At 40.3% G+C, this 14,110-nt stretch overlaps 1 long non-coding RNA gene across 2 annotated transcripts; it reads right to left on the bottom strand.

Annotated features, from left to right (window-relative positions):
- Window positions 1-1,893: 1,893 nt before the first annotated feature.
- LOC112541298 (uncharacterized) lies at window positions 1,894-6,396 on the bottom strand. Of its 2 annotated transcripts, XR_003085319.2 has the most exons (4): window positions 6,302-6,396; window positions 5,496-5,565; window positions 5,230-5,369; window positions 1,894-2,246 (listed from the first exon to the last, which is right to left on the bottom strand). It is a non-coding gene; the product is annotated as an uncharacterized LOC112541298 (long non-coding RNA). The 2 variants fall into 2 exon arrangements; XR_003085318.2 differs by having other exon boundaries at window positions 1,894-5,369.
- Between the last annotated feature and the right edge of the window lie 7,714 nt (window positions 6,397-14,110).

Genomic DNA, 14,110 nt, shown 5'->3' on the forward strand with positions numbered 1-14,110 from the left:
TGTACCCATCTAATGGCAGCATAGTCTAGCCCACATTTTATCATCTTCTCTAGTAATATCTCATGGGAGACTTTGTTAAATACTTTGCACATTATGTCCACCATGTTGCCATGGTCAATTGTATCAAAAAAATAAGTTCAGATTGGTTTGACAAGATAATCTCATGCTGTTTCCTGCTAATCAATGCATTATTTTGTAAATGTGTACAAACCATCTGCTTAATAATCTGTTCATAGTCCTGTTTTTTCTTATTTTGAAGACAGGAAAAAGAAACTGGAGCATCTATTGTACACATACAATAGATTTCAGGAGAGCCAATTTCAACAAGCTTATAAAGGAACCAGGCAGATTCTTATGGACTTTCAGATAAAAGGTAGCACAGGAGCATTGGGAACTTCTCAGAAGTAAGATATTGGAAATACAATCACATACCATACCAATGAGGGAAAAAAATGGATGGCAGTTTAGGAGATTATTGTGGATGCATAGGACGCTGTCAGCTAAGCTAAATGAATATGTACAGGAAAATGAAAGGTGGGCATAATCAGAGGACATCCCAGAAAACTGCTAATATGGACAGAAAGTCAGAAAAGCTAAAGCATGAAAGGAACTTAGGTTCAAAGGGAAGCTAAAAGCCTCAAAAAAGGATTATTTCAGCTATGTTGAGATCTGCTGCTCACAGAAGGTGGTAGGATAGTTTGATGAGAGGGCAGAACTCCTCAACTTCTGCTTTCATTCAGTCTTCTTTTCAAAGTGGAACTGTTTTCAAAGGACCAGCAAAATAATTCACACAAGGAGGGAGCAGCAAGGAGGGAGTGGCAACCAATGGTATGTAAATCAATAGTGAGGAAGCACCTGTTTACCCTGAATGAGCTCATATCTTCAGAATGTAACTCCAGATCAGTTGCAAGCAAGCAAGAGTTTGGAAGGAACCTGAGAAATTTTGAGAAATCATGGAGGATGGACATAGTGCCATAGGATTGGAGAAATTTTGTTTCTACTTCCAAAAGATTACTTAGGTAACCATAATTTGGTCAAGTGGAGTTGTAGCAAGTGATTCACCTGCTGATGTGAAGCAACCCCCGGTAGCATTCATCTCCATCCTTGGCATCTAGAGTTATCGTAAGTTATTTAAAGTTTCAAAACATCCAGAAAGTAGTTAGATTTCTCTTTCCTAATATTGTTACACTTGGGCTTCCTCCTGCTATTTCCCTTATTTAACTTTAATCTGGAAAGCATGAGATTTCCTGAGCTGTGATTTTATATGGCTGGATTGGATTCTCTTTGTGTTAACTGTTGATGCCTTCCTCAGATAAATGTCTGCTGAGGGAAAGGTGGGATGGGAGGTTTTTTTAAAAAGAAGTTCGTTGCTTACTCTGAGCAATCAAAATAAAGATTTGTCCAGCTGCTATAAAAGGATATAATTCTCACCCCATTAAAATGAAGATGGAATATTGCAGGTGGGAAACAAATTAAAACAACGAAAGGTGGCCCAAATTAGCAGGGTGCAATGAAACTGCCTCTAGTGCTGTGTCTTACTAAGAAAACAGTGGAGGTGATGCAATATAACTAGGAAGAACTGCAAATCTGAAGAGCTGAGTAATATTGGCAAAACCTCCATTCCCAATTTTCTATCTACATGTGTTCTGTTGCTTGAAATGTTTAGAGAAGTTGGATTGGGACCCACAACCAAGTTAGTTAATTAAATCAATCTGGTTAAAATATTACAAGGTTCTAAAAAATGTTGAGTGAAAGAAAAGTCAAAGGTAAAGCAATAAAATGCAGTGGATAAATTGCACAGAAAAAATATACAGCATATGACAATCCTTATTACAGAATAAAATGAGCATTTAAAATCAAACTGAAAACAAAATAGTAAAAATGCCTGGGGAAACAGGAATGTTTTTATTGACATCAAAAAGACATTAAGATGGGTGTCAGGAATGCTTCCATTAAACCACGTGGCTTCCACTGAACACATTTCATGTGCTTCCAGTTCTCCCACAGATGAGAAGAAATACTTTGGGCCTGGATCATCTTTAGCTACAATTCTGTTGTGCAGTGCAAAAGGTCCACTCATGTCTATATCAAATATTTGAAATTGCTTTCAATGGGAAGCATTATAGAACCATCAGTAAATAAAGTATCAGAACCATCTGAGTGGAGAGCATTACAAACTCTTCTTCTCACAGAGATACCAGGAAATGTCAAAACAAGCATTGCTGATTGTTTTGTTTCTTCCTTACCTGAAATTACAGGTGTAAGAGAATATAAAAAAAGCATCATTTGTGGGCTCATGCATAATGTTCACACACAAATACAGACCTACACAGTGGGAAGTATGACTAACCATGACTCCTAAACATATGAATGCAGGAAAAAATGTTTATATGCATTACAGATAGACAGGTCCATAGCTCCATTCCATCTGTGTTTCATGGTTTTTAGGTTAAACTCCCAGTTAGACATCTTGCATGCAATGCCTTCTAGACCTGGACACAAATGGACAATTCAAACCTCTGAACAGTTTTAAAGGCAAATCCACTGAGTAGATAATGTCTTCATTTTTCCCCCCAGAGAAAGAGACATATACTGCAAAAATTTCTCAACTGCAGGATTCTTCCTTAGCAATGACAGTAGCATTGTTATTGAAAGAGCCGTATGGGAGATATTCTTTCATAATGTTTTCCTTGGGATTTAATGTAAGCCTGGGAACTCATTTACTTTTATTTAGGAAAACCAAACAAGACAAGCTTTTCCATTTTATTCACATACACATATATAGATGTCCAAACCAAGAAAGAATAGCCTGCTTGAAGAGAGTGTGTAGCGCCATATTTCTGCATCAAGAAGAGCGCTGCACTAAATAACCTCCAAGGACCTTTTAGCACAATGGCTGCAAACTTCTGGAGAGAGGATTTTATATATACACACACACACACACACACATTTATATACACATATACATACGCATACATCCATCTGCACGTATACCTCTCGGCCACCAAGAAATGCAATTACACAATGCTCCTTTTCTCTGCATTCTCTTTTCCTTTGAAAGGATCTCTAGAGCAAATTATCTTGCATCAAATTGAATGCGGGCAGAAAGCTTTGCCTGGCATTAGTTGCCCAATGTTCTCTATAACAGAGCACACACCCTCTTTTTATGGTCTTCAAGGTGAAGAGAAACTTGCCTCCCAATCTTCTTACTTGGGCACTGAATATACAATGTGCAAGGACCACCAGTATTTGAAATACAAGGAAATACTCAACAGACTAATAGTGGGAAAGGAGTGCCTGTTAAAGCAAAATCTCTGTTAAATCCAAATGCCAATTTATACAAGTGGATTTTATGCATGTGTAAAAAAGAAATGGAATTTTATGCATATGTACTTTATGACTTTTATATATGCATAAAATGGTGAAAGGGATTTTACACATGCACAGAAGCATGCACTGTATGCACAGATTTTTTCTTTTGTCCCCAGAGCCTGATGATAAACTGAGATCCATTAAATCAAGGGTTTACTGTATTTTAAAATAGAATCCATATGTAGATGGACACGTAACCAAAAATTAGAAAGGAGATGGAGACATTTTCCAAGCAGCCTATAAAAGTTATCCCCTAAAAGATAGTGCTGTATCAGAATTCATCTTGCAATTTCTCAAAAACTTCTTTTCCTTTCAAAAGAAGCTTCTGGTTTTCTCTTTTATTCCTGGGGTGCTTGAGAATTCCTCTTGATGTTCTTTTTGAGCTTACTTTATTGCTGAAGAAGGTGGCAAATGTGCTGCTGCTTTTTGTTACACATCTTCCCATCACCCTGAAGCCTTCTTCACTGCCCCTGCTTTACAATCTGAAGAAGGCCAAGGAAGGAGTTGCCTCTTCCCTTGGAAGTTAGTTGAAGCAGGAAGACTCAGCCCACAGACTATTGGAGATACCTGTCCAATGAATGATGAAGTGTCCAATTCACACAAAACTCTTGGGAACCTAAGGCTAAACAAATATGGGAACACCACATACCACCATGAGAATTTCTGCAAAATTATTTCCTATTTGGGAAGATAAACCTGAAATCAAATTCACATTCATGAAATTGAGAATTGATCAGAAAAACTGTAGATAAATTTTCAGCATATCACTCATCACTGTGATTCATAGAATCATAGAATTGAAAGGTGCCTTATAGGTGATCTAATCCAAACTTCTGTTCAGTGCAGGATCTGTTAGGACACCTCTGGCAGATAACCATCCAGCCTCTGTCTGAAGACCTCTAGCAAAAAAAAGAACTCATCACTTCACATAGCAGCCTGTTTCATTAGCTGACAGCTCATATGGGCAGGAGGTTCCTCTTAGTTTCTTCACCTTATCTTGCCTTTTGAATACTCACATTATATATAGCTACTGAGTAGGAATAGCAAAAAGGGCTTAGAGTCTCAGAATTATACACCCTCAAGGCTTCTGATTGCACTGAATATATGTATGAACATTAAGCAATAAATAGACTTTAAAGATAGCTCCAGCCCATCTATTTCACTGCAGCTTATTACATGGTCTATGCAATTCATACATCTTTATCCAAAAATATTTCTCATGTTAGTAATATTCAGAACCTCTCCTAGTTGTACTTGAGGAGAAGAATGTCCTGGCACTGATCTATAACTATGGGGTGTGAGTCCATGTATGATAACAGCATGCACTATGGTGTAAGAAAACAAAAATGAGCAGGGACCAAAAAAAAGGCCTTCACTGTTTGCAGTGAATGTTGCTTTTTATGCTTGCCATGAGGCCATGCCCCAAGGCTGCATGGGAAATACAAAACAGACCCGATTTACTCCACTGAAGTTAACAAAATTCTTCCCTTGACTTTAAGTGTACAAAGTGTTGATGTGCCTAGATGAAATAGTAAGACGTTTTCTAATTGATTTGATATGAAAATAAGGCAAAAACCAATAGTAAAACCATTCTACCACGGTTGCATTGTCTGTTTGGTTGGAAACGCATCTTGGTGAGCTGTCCTTGAATGAACAGAAGAAGATGGAGAATGTTATCAGAAATGGGACACAACGAGTTGTAAGACATGCAACATAGTAGACAATGGTCACTGTCCTGCTTTCCTTGTGCTAACATACTTCTTCAGTATAAGAGGCCCCATGGCAGGCATAAGGAGGTTAAGAGATGCTCTCACTTCTACAAAGAGGAGAAATAACTAAACAAGGATGCCAACATACCTGGCTGGGTAAATTTGCACACACACTTGAAGTTACAGTTGATGACTCTTCAATGCAATAAAGGCAACTTACAGGAGTCTAAGGTACCCAGTCATGCCAGAAATTCCAATTATGTTGATAGGAAGAGAGCCAAATAACATCTACAGTTCCAAAGAGAAAAGATTTTTCTAAAAAAACAACATGCTGATGTGGATGGCTGGCAAGTAGGGGATGCTAAAGCAATTTAAAATGGCACAAAAAAACAACAACAACCAGGTGTTGCTTACCATATTGTGCTTAGAATCATAGAGTTGGAAGGGGGTCATTTAGGCCATCAAATGGAGTCTCTTCCCAATGCTAGAATTCAAATTAAACAAATCGTTGTTTGTTCTTCTTGAACAAGAAGCTTCTTCTTGAAGAGATCTGGTGAAGAGGAGCCCTCCAAAATGTTTCCTAACATTGAAACAAAATCTGCATTTCTGCAACTTAAGGCCATTGTTTCAACAAACTGGATTGACAGAACAGATAATGACCATCTTTGGGGTACTATAACCCCCCCCCCACACACACACACACTTCTCTTCTCAGGGCTAAAGACATCAGCTCCCTCAACCTCCCTTTGTGCAACTTGAGTTTCCAGTCCCCCAAACATCCACAATGCCCTTCCCTGGACATGTTCCAATTAATCTGAATTTTTCTTTAATGTTGGTTCCCTGGGCTTCTGACAGCAATAGTGGTTTGAAATCTTTTTTGACTTGCAATGCCTGAGATGTTTGGCCTTCAAGGCAAAAGCTTGGCCAGGATAGAAATGTAATTACAAACTTAGCATAATATTATAAAATGTACTGTTATAACTGTGTTCCAGGAATACTTAAGGGGCATTCAGGTCTTTCTCTTAAAACAGGATAATCTCTATCTTTATACAGGCTTTTGTTGGGGTGGTGGGAGAGGAGGGAGATTTGTAAAAGTAGAATGTTCTATAAAAGACCAAGTTCTGGTAAAGATAGCTATGAAGCATCACCTGATCAAAAATATACAACAGTGGTTGCAGAATGAGAAGCAAGATTGCTATTTTTTTTCCCCCCTCACAAACCTTTGCTGAGTCAAAATCCTTTTCTTTCTCCCCAGGAAGAATGTGTCTTCTAAACAGACTTCTAAAATGAGAGTTGCAGCTTGCCTCCACAAGGATTTTTGGCTGGGGATCTATGGCAAGGATAAACCATTAACCAGCTTCATCTGATTCTTCAGATGAGAGGAAGTAAGGAGAGATTATGATCACATTTCTGAGCACAAAAGGAAATGATAGGCCAAAGAATGAAAAGTGGAATGACATATTTCACAAATAATGCTGATAAAATATTTTACAGTATTAGCTAACTTAATCATTCCCTCCCTGGTCCTTTAAAGTGCAGTCTTTCTGACTTTGGGTCAGATAACAGAGTTAGACAAAATGCCTGAGCAGTGCTCTTGAATTTTCTTAATTAACCTGGTTTTCTTCATCCTTCCCTGATTGTTTTCCCCTTCCCCCATTTAACCCATCCCCAAATCAGGCAGGCAAACCTTCAGAATGGAAGGTTTCCTGCTGGGTTTCCTTTGTATTTGTTTAACTTCCTCTCATATATTAGTTATGCAGTCTTGGGAACCCAACCCACCACAGAAGAGGGAGCCTGAGAAGTGACTCAGGAGCTGAAGGTGTATAATTCAAAATCCTCAAGCTTGGGGAACAAAATAGGTCAGAGTTGCTGGGAGACTTAAAGAAGAGAGAAAGCAACAGTTCACAGGGAAGGGAAGAGAGTCAGCTTGCTAAAAAGCCAAGCTACTCACACTTGCATGAGGAGACTGAGGACAAGTTTCTATGGCCTGGCTCTTCTCATGCCAGTTGAATTAGGCCAGTTGATCTTTTATTTAAAATCAAGACTGCATTGTTAGAGTTGTTGCATGTCAGTCTCAGGGAAAAGACATTTTCTGCTTGGCTGGCTTATGGACTAATTAACTAAATTTCCAAATCGTGTGACTAGTGGTATCCAGCTGAATGAATGAGAAGTCATTTGCAAGTAACTGAAAAGGCAACAGATTCACTGCAAACACTGAATCAGCAATCCTCTAGCCATTTATCTGGGAGTAATCCACTAAGGCAATGTTTCCCAACCGCAGCAACTTTAAGATGTCTGGACTTCAACTCCCAGAATTCCTCAGCCAGCATGAGACTTGAAGCCCACACATCTTAAAGTTGCCAAGGTTGAGAAATACTGCACCATTTGACCTTGGTTTAGATTCCAAAGCACTAAGTAGGATTGGGAAACCACCAGGAAATAAGAGGGGTCTAGGCTAGTCCAAGAATTCACCACCACCACCTAAAACAATCCCATAAGAATGCAATGGCAAATCACTTCTGCCCTGTTGCCAAGAAAATTGCATGGATATATCCTTGAAGTAACCAGGAATCAAACTTGACTTGAAGGCGATCTTACTTTGTAAGTCCACTGAACTCAACTGTGATGCAATCAGTTTACTTGAGAGCAACTCTTATCAAGCTCAAAGAAAGTTACTTTTGAGTAGGCATACATACAACTGCACTATATGTGTCACAATTATATTCTGGTTTAACTAACAGCTATTAACAGGCAGGACAACCATCAAGACGATTACAAATGAAATATACATGAAATATTTGAAACAATGCAAGACCTGTGTTTAAAAAATGGGACTAGCACACTCTTGCTAAGCATGGAAGATTGATTTAAACAAGGCTTGGTTCTGTCATCAGTGGGTACAATGGAGAGTGTCTGCTCCTTCAGTCAGCCAGAGATTATACCTGGCCATACTTTTTACTGATTTTGTTACTTGTGTAGGGGGAGGGGGAACTATTTCACCCACTGCTATGTCATTTAGCCTACTCTAAGGGCCATTTCTGGGTGCTGCCAGCCATGGTCAATCCCTTGCAACACTAATCAAGTCTAGAACTCCCTGACCACTATCCCCTCTTGCCCCTGCCCCTCCTCCTGCAGGGAGGTGCACCTGTAGCTTGTCATCTGGGCTGATTTTGACACGTATTTAGTGCTATTTCAGAAGAATACTAGACCCCTGTCCACAAACAGCTCAAATGACAGAGCACCTCTGCACCTCCAACCTGTTAGTTGAGCAAATTGACAGGTGGTTAAATCAGCTTTTATGAGCACATGCACCCCATTTTTCCCTCTCCCAGTTCCAGAAGAACAGTGCTGCTGTTGTTTTTTCTGCAGGCAACAGTGACACTTGGTGAGAGGGGAAGAAAGCAAAGGGGATCCACCAATTACTTTTTCCTGCATGAAAACAGTAAGACAGGAGCATTTGCCAGCCTCAGTATGGAGGTGAATTAGGGAATCAACATCAGCAATAAGGGAAGTGCAATTTATGCTGGCATACTTTTGTGCCAGCTCACAGACTGGAGGAAAGCACTTCAATGCCGCCATCTGGCAGTACCCTGAATTAAACTATCATTACCTGAACAATAATGAAGATTTGGCAGGGACTTTCAAAACCTAGGTGCAATCACTTAGCTTGGACTATATCTCACCATAGTGAGGAAGAGGATGAATTTTGTGCCTGCTCCATGCTCTCCTTGCTCATGATTCTTTATCTTTAAGCTGGATCACCCTTCAGCCAGAGAATGCCTTCAAAGGGAAGACTAGCCTCTGTAAAGTAGGACACTTGGATGGCTAAACTAATCTGTAGAAGATAAAAGTGCCTTTTCACAGGAAGATCCATTGGAAAGCCAAACAGGAAGTAGCAGCGAGATGGAACTGCTTCAGATAAGAAGATAGGCAAGATGCAAAAAGGACAGGATTCATCCACCTCTGATTCTTCCCCACAAGAGGAAATTTGGGCAGGCCTAATCTGCATAGCCGGCAGGGACAACTGGCACTCATCTTAGATGCAAAAACAGCAGCGTCCTACAGAATGGGTGCCAATATCATCAGTGTCAATCCCACCATGAAGATGCCCAATGAGTGCAACATCTTCTCTGCATTGCTGCAGCACCAGATGGAATATTTGCTAGCTATGGCAGCTTTCCCCTGTCCTAAGGGAGGGGATATGACTTCTACAACCATTTACGATGCCGGAGATTGGCCTTCTTTTGCATATGGCCATCCTAGAATGTGGTAGTCCTGACACCGACTGGATCTAATAACAGTTACCAAAGCCTTTCCCATTCTGAAAGGCACAGACAAGAAGAGCAGACAGATGCCGTTCTCAAATGCAGCTATCTTTTGGGTCCAAACTTAGATTTTGCTGTGGCTAACACGGTTATAACACCAGGAGGACATTTTTTAAATAATATATCATCGTTTATTATAAAACAACAAAAGTGTACAGAACATTTAACAAAGAGTCCTAAAAATCTAGAATTATTATAGGATCTTTAATGCAAAACAATTCACATCATTAAATTAAAGGCAGCATATAGTATTTTAACGTATTATAGAACCCTTGTTATATAAACTGGTATGAATTTAAGTTAAAAACAACTGATAAGGTCTAAAGTGTTATAAAATAAGTTTTTTTCATTCAAAAGTCTTTAATAAATTTCACAAAATAGAGACTGATTATGAAATGTACATTTATTATCTAATGTTTATTTTAAAGCAGAATTTCGGATTATAAAAAATAGCCAGTGAATTTATGAGTGCTCATATTTTTATTTTTTTTATGATAAAATTATAGAAAACAATTTGGATGTAAGCCCTGTTCAGCCCTTCAGAGTGCTGCAAATATTAGACTTTGTTCCAGTCTACATTTTTTGTTAGAACTCCAAAACAAGGCTTCATCAGATAGAAGGCAGCATGACATACCAGACACAGCAGGAGAGTTCACAGGGAGGGGCAAAGAAGTCAAGATGGAAGCCACAACTGCCATCTTGACTTTTTGGACACCATCACCATGCAGACCCCAACCCCAGGATGTGGCCAATGATTTCATCCTCCATCATGGACATTGGCAACAGGTCCTGCAGCAACTTCTCTACTCTGCTCCAGCAGGGGGAAAGGTGCCAGCTCATTTCTGGGCACATCCTAGGAATCCTGGTTGCTGCTTCTAAGCTCTGTATAGGTTGCATGGACTTACCCATCTCTTGCATCATCTTGCTTGGAGACTCAGTGGATGACTGAGCAGAACTCCATTTACAGTGGTTCCTCTAAACCCCACACTGTAGGCCATTCCCTGGGCTAGTGAGCCTGGGTGTTATTTGACCAGGCTTTTCAGCTGACCAGATTGCTCTTGCTTTGGCATTTTTATTGCTCTGTTTATGTCTCTTTTTTTCCTGTGTTGCTGCAGTTTTATTTTTATTGTTTTATTCCATTGATGTTTGTAGTTATCTGTTAACTCCCTTGGGGCTTTTGAGCAGAAACACAGTGTAAACAGTTGCTCTGAGTGTTTTCTAACTAAAAGAAAAGGGGGGGGGAGCAAGATTAATTTATTTAAGATAAAAAGAGAAATATGTTAGAGGAACAGATCATGTCTACGTAATAGTCCTCTAATAAATGAAAATAAAGCCAATTTAAATAGGATAAAGCAAGAATCAATCAAAATCCCATCTATTCTACATCCACCATTCTTTATCTGCTGACTTTCTCTGATTTTGGAACACCAAGCTGTTATATACTTGAGATGGGTGGCTATGCAAACCTAAGTAATAAATTTATAAAATAAGCTGTCATGAGAAATTCTTTTCAAGTTCATAGGCAAAGATACACATGTATAGACACACACACACTCTATATTGTTGGCTATTTTTTCCAGGCTTCCTTGAACTTTGGTTCTCCTGGAAAATACATTCTACTCTTTTTCCATTTTTTTTTCTTTTTATTTAAGTCAGGTCCAGCTTTTCAAAGGTTATCTTTGTGTAAATACATATACATGTATCCTTTAAATAGGCCATTGCTAAAGCAGCCAGGTGTACCTTCATTATTATATCGGACTGGGATCCTAATCCGTCTAGTGAGGAAAGGGGCCCTTTTGAATGATCAATGCCCAGCATGATTTTATCCTTTGAAATGCTGCCTTTTCTCCCCTTAAATCTGGCTGCCAGTTCTCACAGGCCAAAATGTAAAACAGGGCTGTACTCCAGCGAGTAAATGATGTAATTATGCCCAGTTGTTACAAGGCACAGCTTTCACCAGCAGAATGGGAAGGGAAGGGTGCTGGAGGCTCGGTGCCAGGAGGTGTGTCGTGATGACAAACTGCTGGGCCAATCACAAAGCAGAGGATTTGAACTGTAAAGAAAAGAAACTGCTTCAGGCTCTTGAAACAGAACTTGCTCTCCTTCCTCCCTGAATCTGCCACTTTGCTAGAGGAAGAGGTGATCTTTTTCCTCCTTGAATCAAACTCAGTTGATCTTTCTGGCTGGAATTCCTGTTGCCTTCTCTCATTTCTTTACTGCAGTTCTTTTGACTCTGAGGCCGAAGGTTCCCAACACTTTATCATCATTTGGGATTTTTTCCAAGTATTTGCCAATCACACCTGAGCAACCCCCTTGCCTTTTTTTTTTTTTAAAAGCTGACCTCAGTATTGCATAACCAGCAATATTGTTTTTAACCTTACAAATCAATAACACATTTAACTCCTCATTACCCATACTCACTCCTAAATGGAGACTCAATAAAGATGATACATCTCTCCTAGGTGAATCACGACTGGATTATAATTTCATTCTTACAGAAGGCTCCTCACTCCATGTCCCACTGATTAAATATTTGCCCACACCAGCCGCCAGCTGTTCATGTCAGGCTGTGATCTTAGCTGGTTTGCTGTATTACAGAGTGGGAGGGAAAGCTGGTTGAGCTTTAACAGGGGGCAAATGGTCAGATTTTAGAAATGCTGAGGCATCAGAAGGAAATAGGGTGAATTTTTCTTTCTCCGTGGGGGAGGAGGGCATGGATAAGCAAGGATTCTAAATCATACCTCAGGGCCTCTCTTTATTTTTTTGCAACCCAACCGAATATTGAAAAGAAAGTCTGTAAAGGGAACTGGGATTCTGTCCATCCTTTCAACTGTTAGCATGACAATGCTCTGAAAACCGAACAAAAGGGGGCCAGATTTGATGGGTATGAGTGAGGGAGAGCAGCGGGCACAGGAAGTTTTCAAATGGGCTGGATCAGCAAAAGACGTTGCATTCCTCCGGGAGAAGCAACGGGGCGGCTGCTTGGAATGTTGGGGACTCTGCCATTCTAAGCTCCCCAGGTCACATGGCCCAGAGGGTAGTCCATGAAGCCCACCCTCTGCCTCCCAGGTGCTCATGCAGACACACACAGAAGCAGTATGAGGAGAAACACCCTCATACTACATTACCCAGAAGAAAATACAGAAGCTTCATGTAGCCACTGGTGAAGGGGTTAGAAAGAATTCCAGAAGCGGTGCTCTGCACGGACTCCCTATTTTACTTGTACCTCTGCTGCTAACACGCTGCTGCCCTATATTCCATGGCCATCTTGGACCAGTACCTAACCTCCTCATTCTTGCTCATTTTAATCTTTTAAGGCTACACGGCAAATGTAAGCATTTTATTATAGACCATTTCCCATGTGCACCTAACCACAGCAGAAACATGCCCTGGCAAACTTTGTTTTGTCATGGCCTCATTATAGTGTGTTCATCTGATCTCTAGCCTTGTCATATCTGAAGCAGCCTTATGTTGTAATTCTGTAATGAAATATTGCATCTGTGTAGGTTTCCTTTAACCCGACCCAGGTTTCACCGTAGATACAATCTAATGCACTACACTGTTGGTGATGCAGTCAGGTGACTTCTGTGAGGTGAGGTGATCTCAGCACCTATTGGCCACTTTAGGCTGGTGTGGGCATGGCCCCTCCCATCTTATTCCTGGGCACTGTCATCTAGGAATAGCTTTGGGCAGTGGAAGAGTCCAATTCTTTTAAACCAGCCTGTACCTGTTAGGTCCCAACTAAACTGATCCTCAACTGAGATACCTGGATCAGCCTGAACAGTAGCTGACCAACAGTGGCAATGAGGAGGCTGGACACTGAAGTGGGAGAAAGAGAACCATTCTTCTCTCTCTCCCACTTTTGCTCTGCTGCTTTACAATGCAAGTCTCCTCATGCTCCTTTGCAGTTGTTTATTGCTCTTCTGGAATAACGTGAAAGGAGCCTGATAATCAGCTCTGGTTTAATGCAAGTGCTCGTATTTTGCACAGGTGTCCTTCAAGAGAGCCTGACTTTCAGCTGATATCAGCTGATAGGCAAGCTTCTTTGGGTTAGGATTTATTCCAGAAAAGTCCAAAATGAGTCCAAATGTCTAGCCAAAGCATGCCTTCTTCACCAGCCCCAGCCTCATCCCATGTTATAGATAAGGACTGGTGGATACTTTCTGCTGGTGACATTTGGTGGGAGGAGATTTTTTTCAGTTTCCCAGTTCTGGGATTTCCTAATGTCTCCCACCTAAGTACTAATCAAGTCCAGCCCTCCTTAGCTTTTTCAAGATCAGCCAGAAGCTTTCACTTAGTGGTGACTGCTAAGGTATTATTAGAGCTCTGTTGTAGTGTTTCAAGGCATCCTTAACTCAGCTCATACAGAAGGCACTGTATAGCATTAACTCTAACACTGTATAGTATAGTTGACCCTAACCCAAACTGTAACCCTAGTAAAGTTTTATTATTTGCCAAAGATTCGTTCAAAAGCATAAATCTGGCTGGGGTGGAGGACAGAAGGAAAGTCTAAGCAAGAGAGTGGATGGAAGAGGTGTCTCACTCAAATTGGCTATAAGCATTTCCTTTCATAACATCAAAACATAGGAAGCTGGAAGAAGGATGCAGCTAAAACACCCTAATGATTTCTAGAACATTTTAATTAATATGAGGGTAATACAAAATCCTCATCAGAGATTTATTCATATTACTGTGGGCCATGCT

Source organism: Python bivittatus, unplaced genomic scaffold (assembly GCF_059951505.1).
Source record: "Python bivittatus isolate LINGU-HERP-01145 unplaced genomic scaffold, Pbiv_v1 ctg000020_np1212, whole genome shotgun sequence".
Lineage (NCBI taxonomy): Eukaryota > Metazoa > Chordata > Lepidosauria > Squamata > Pythonidae > Python > Python bivittatus.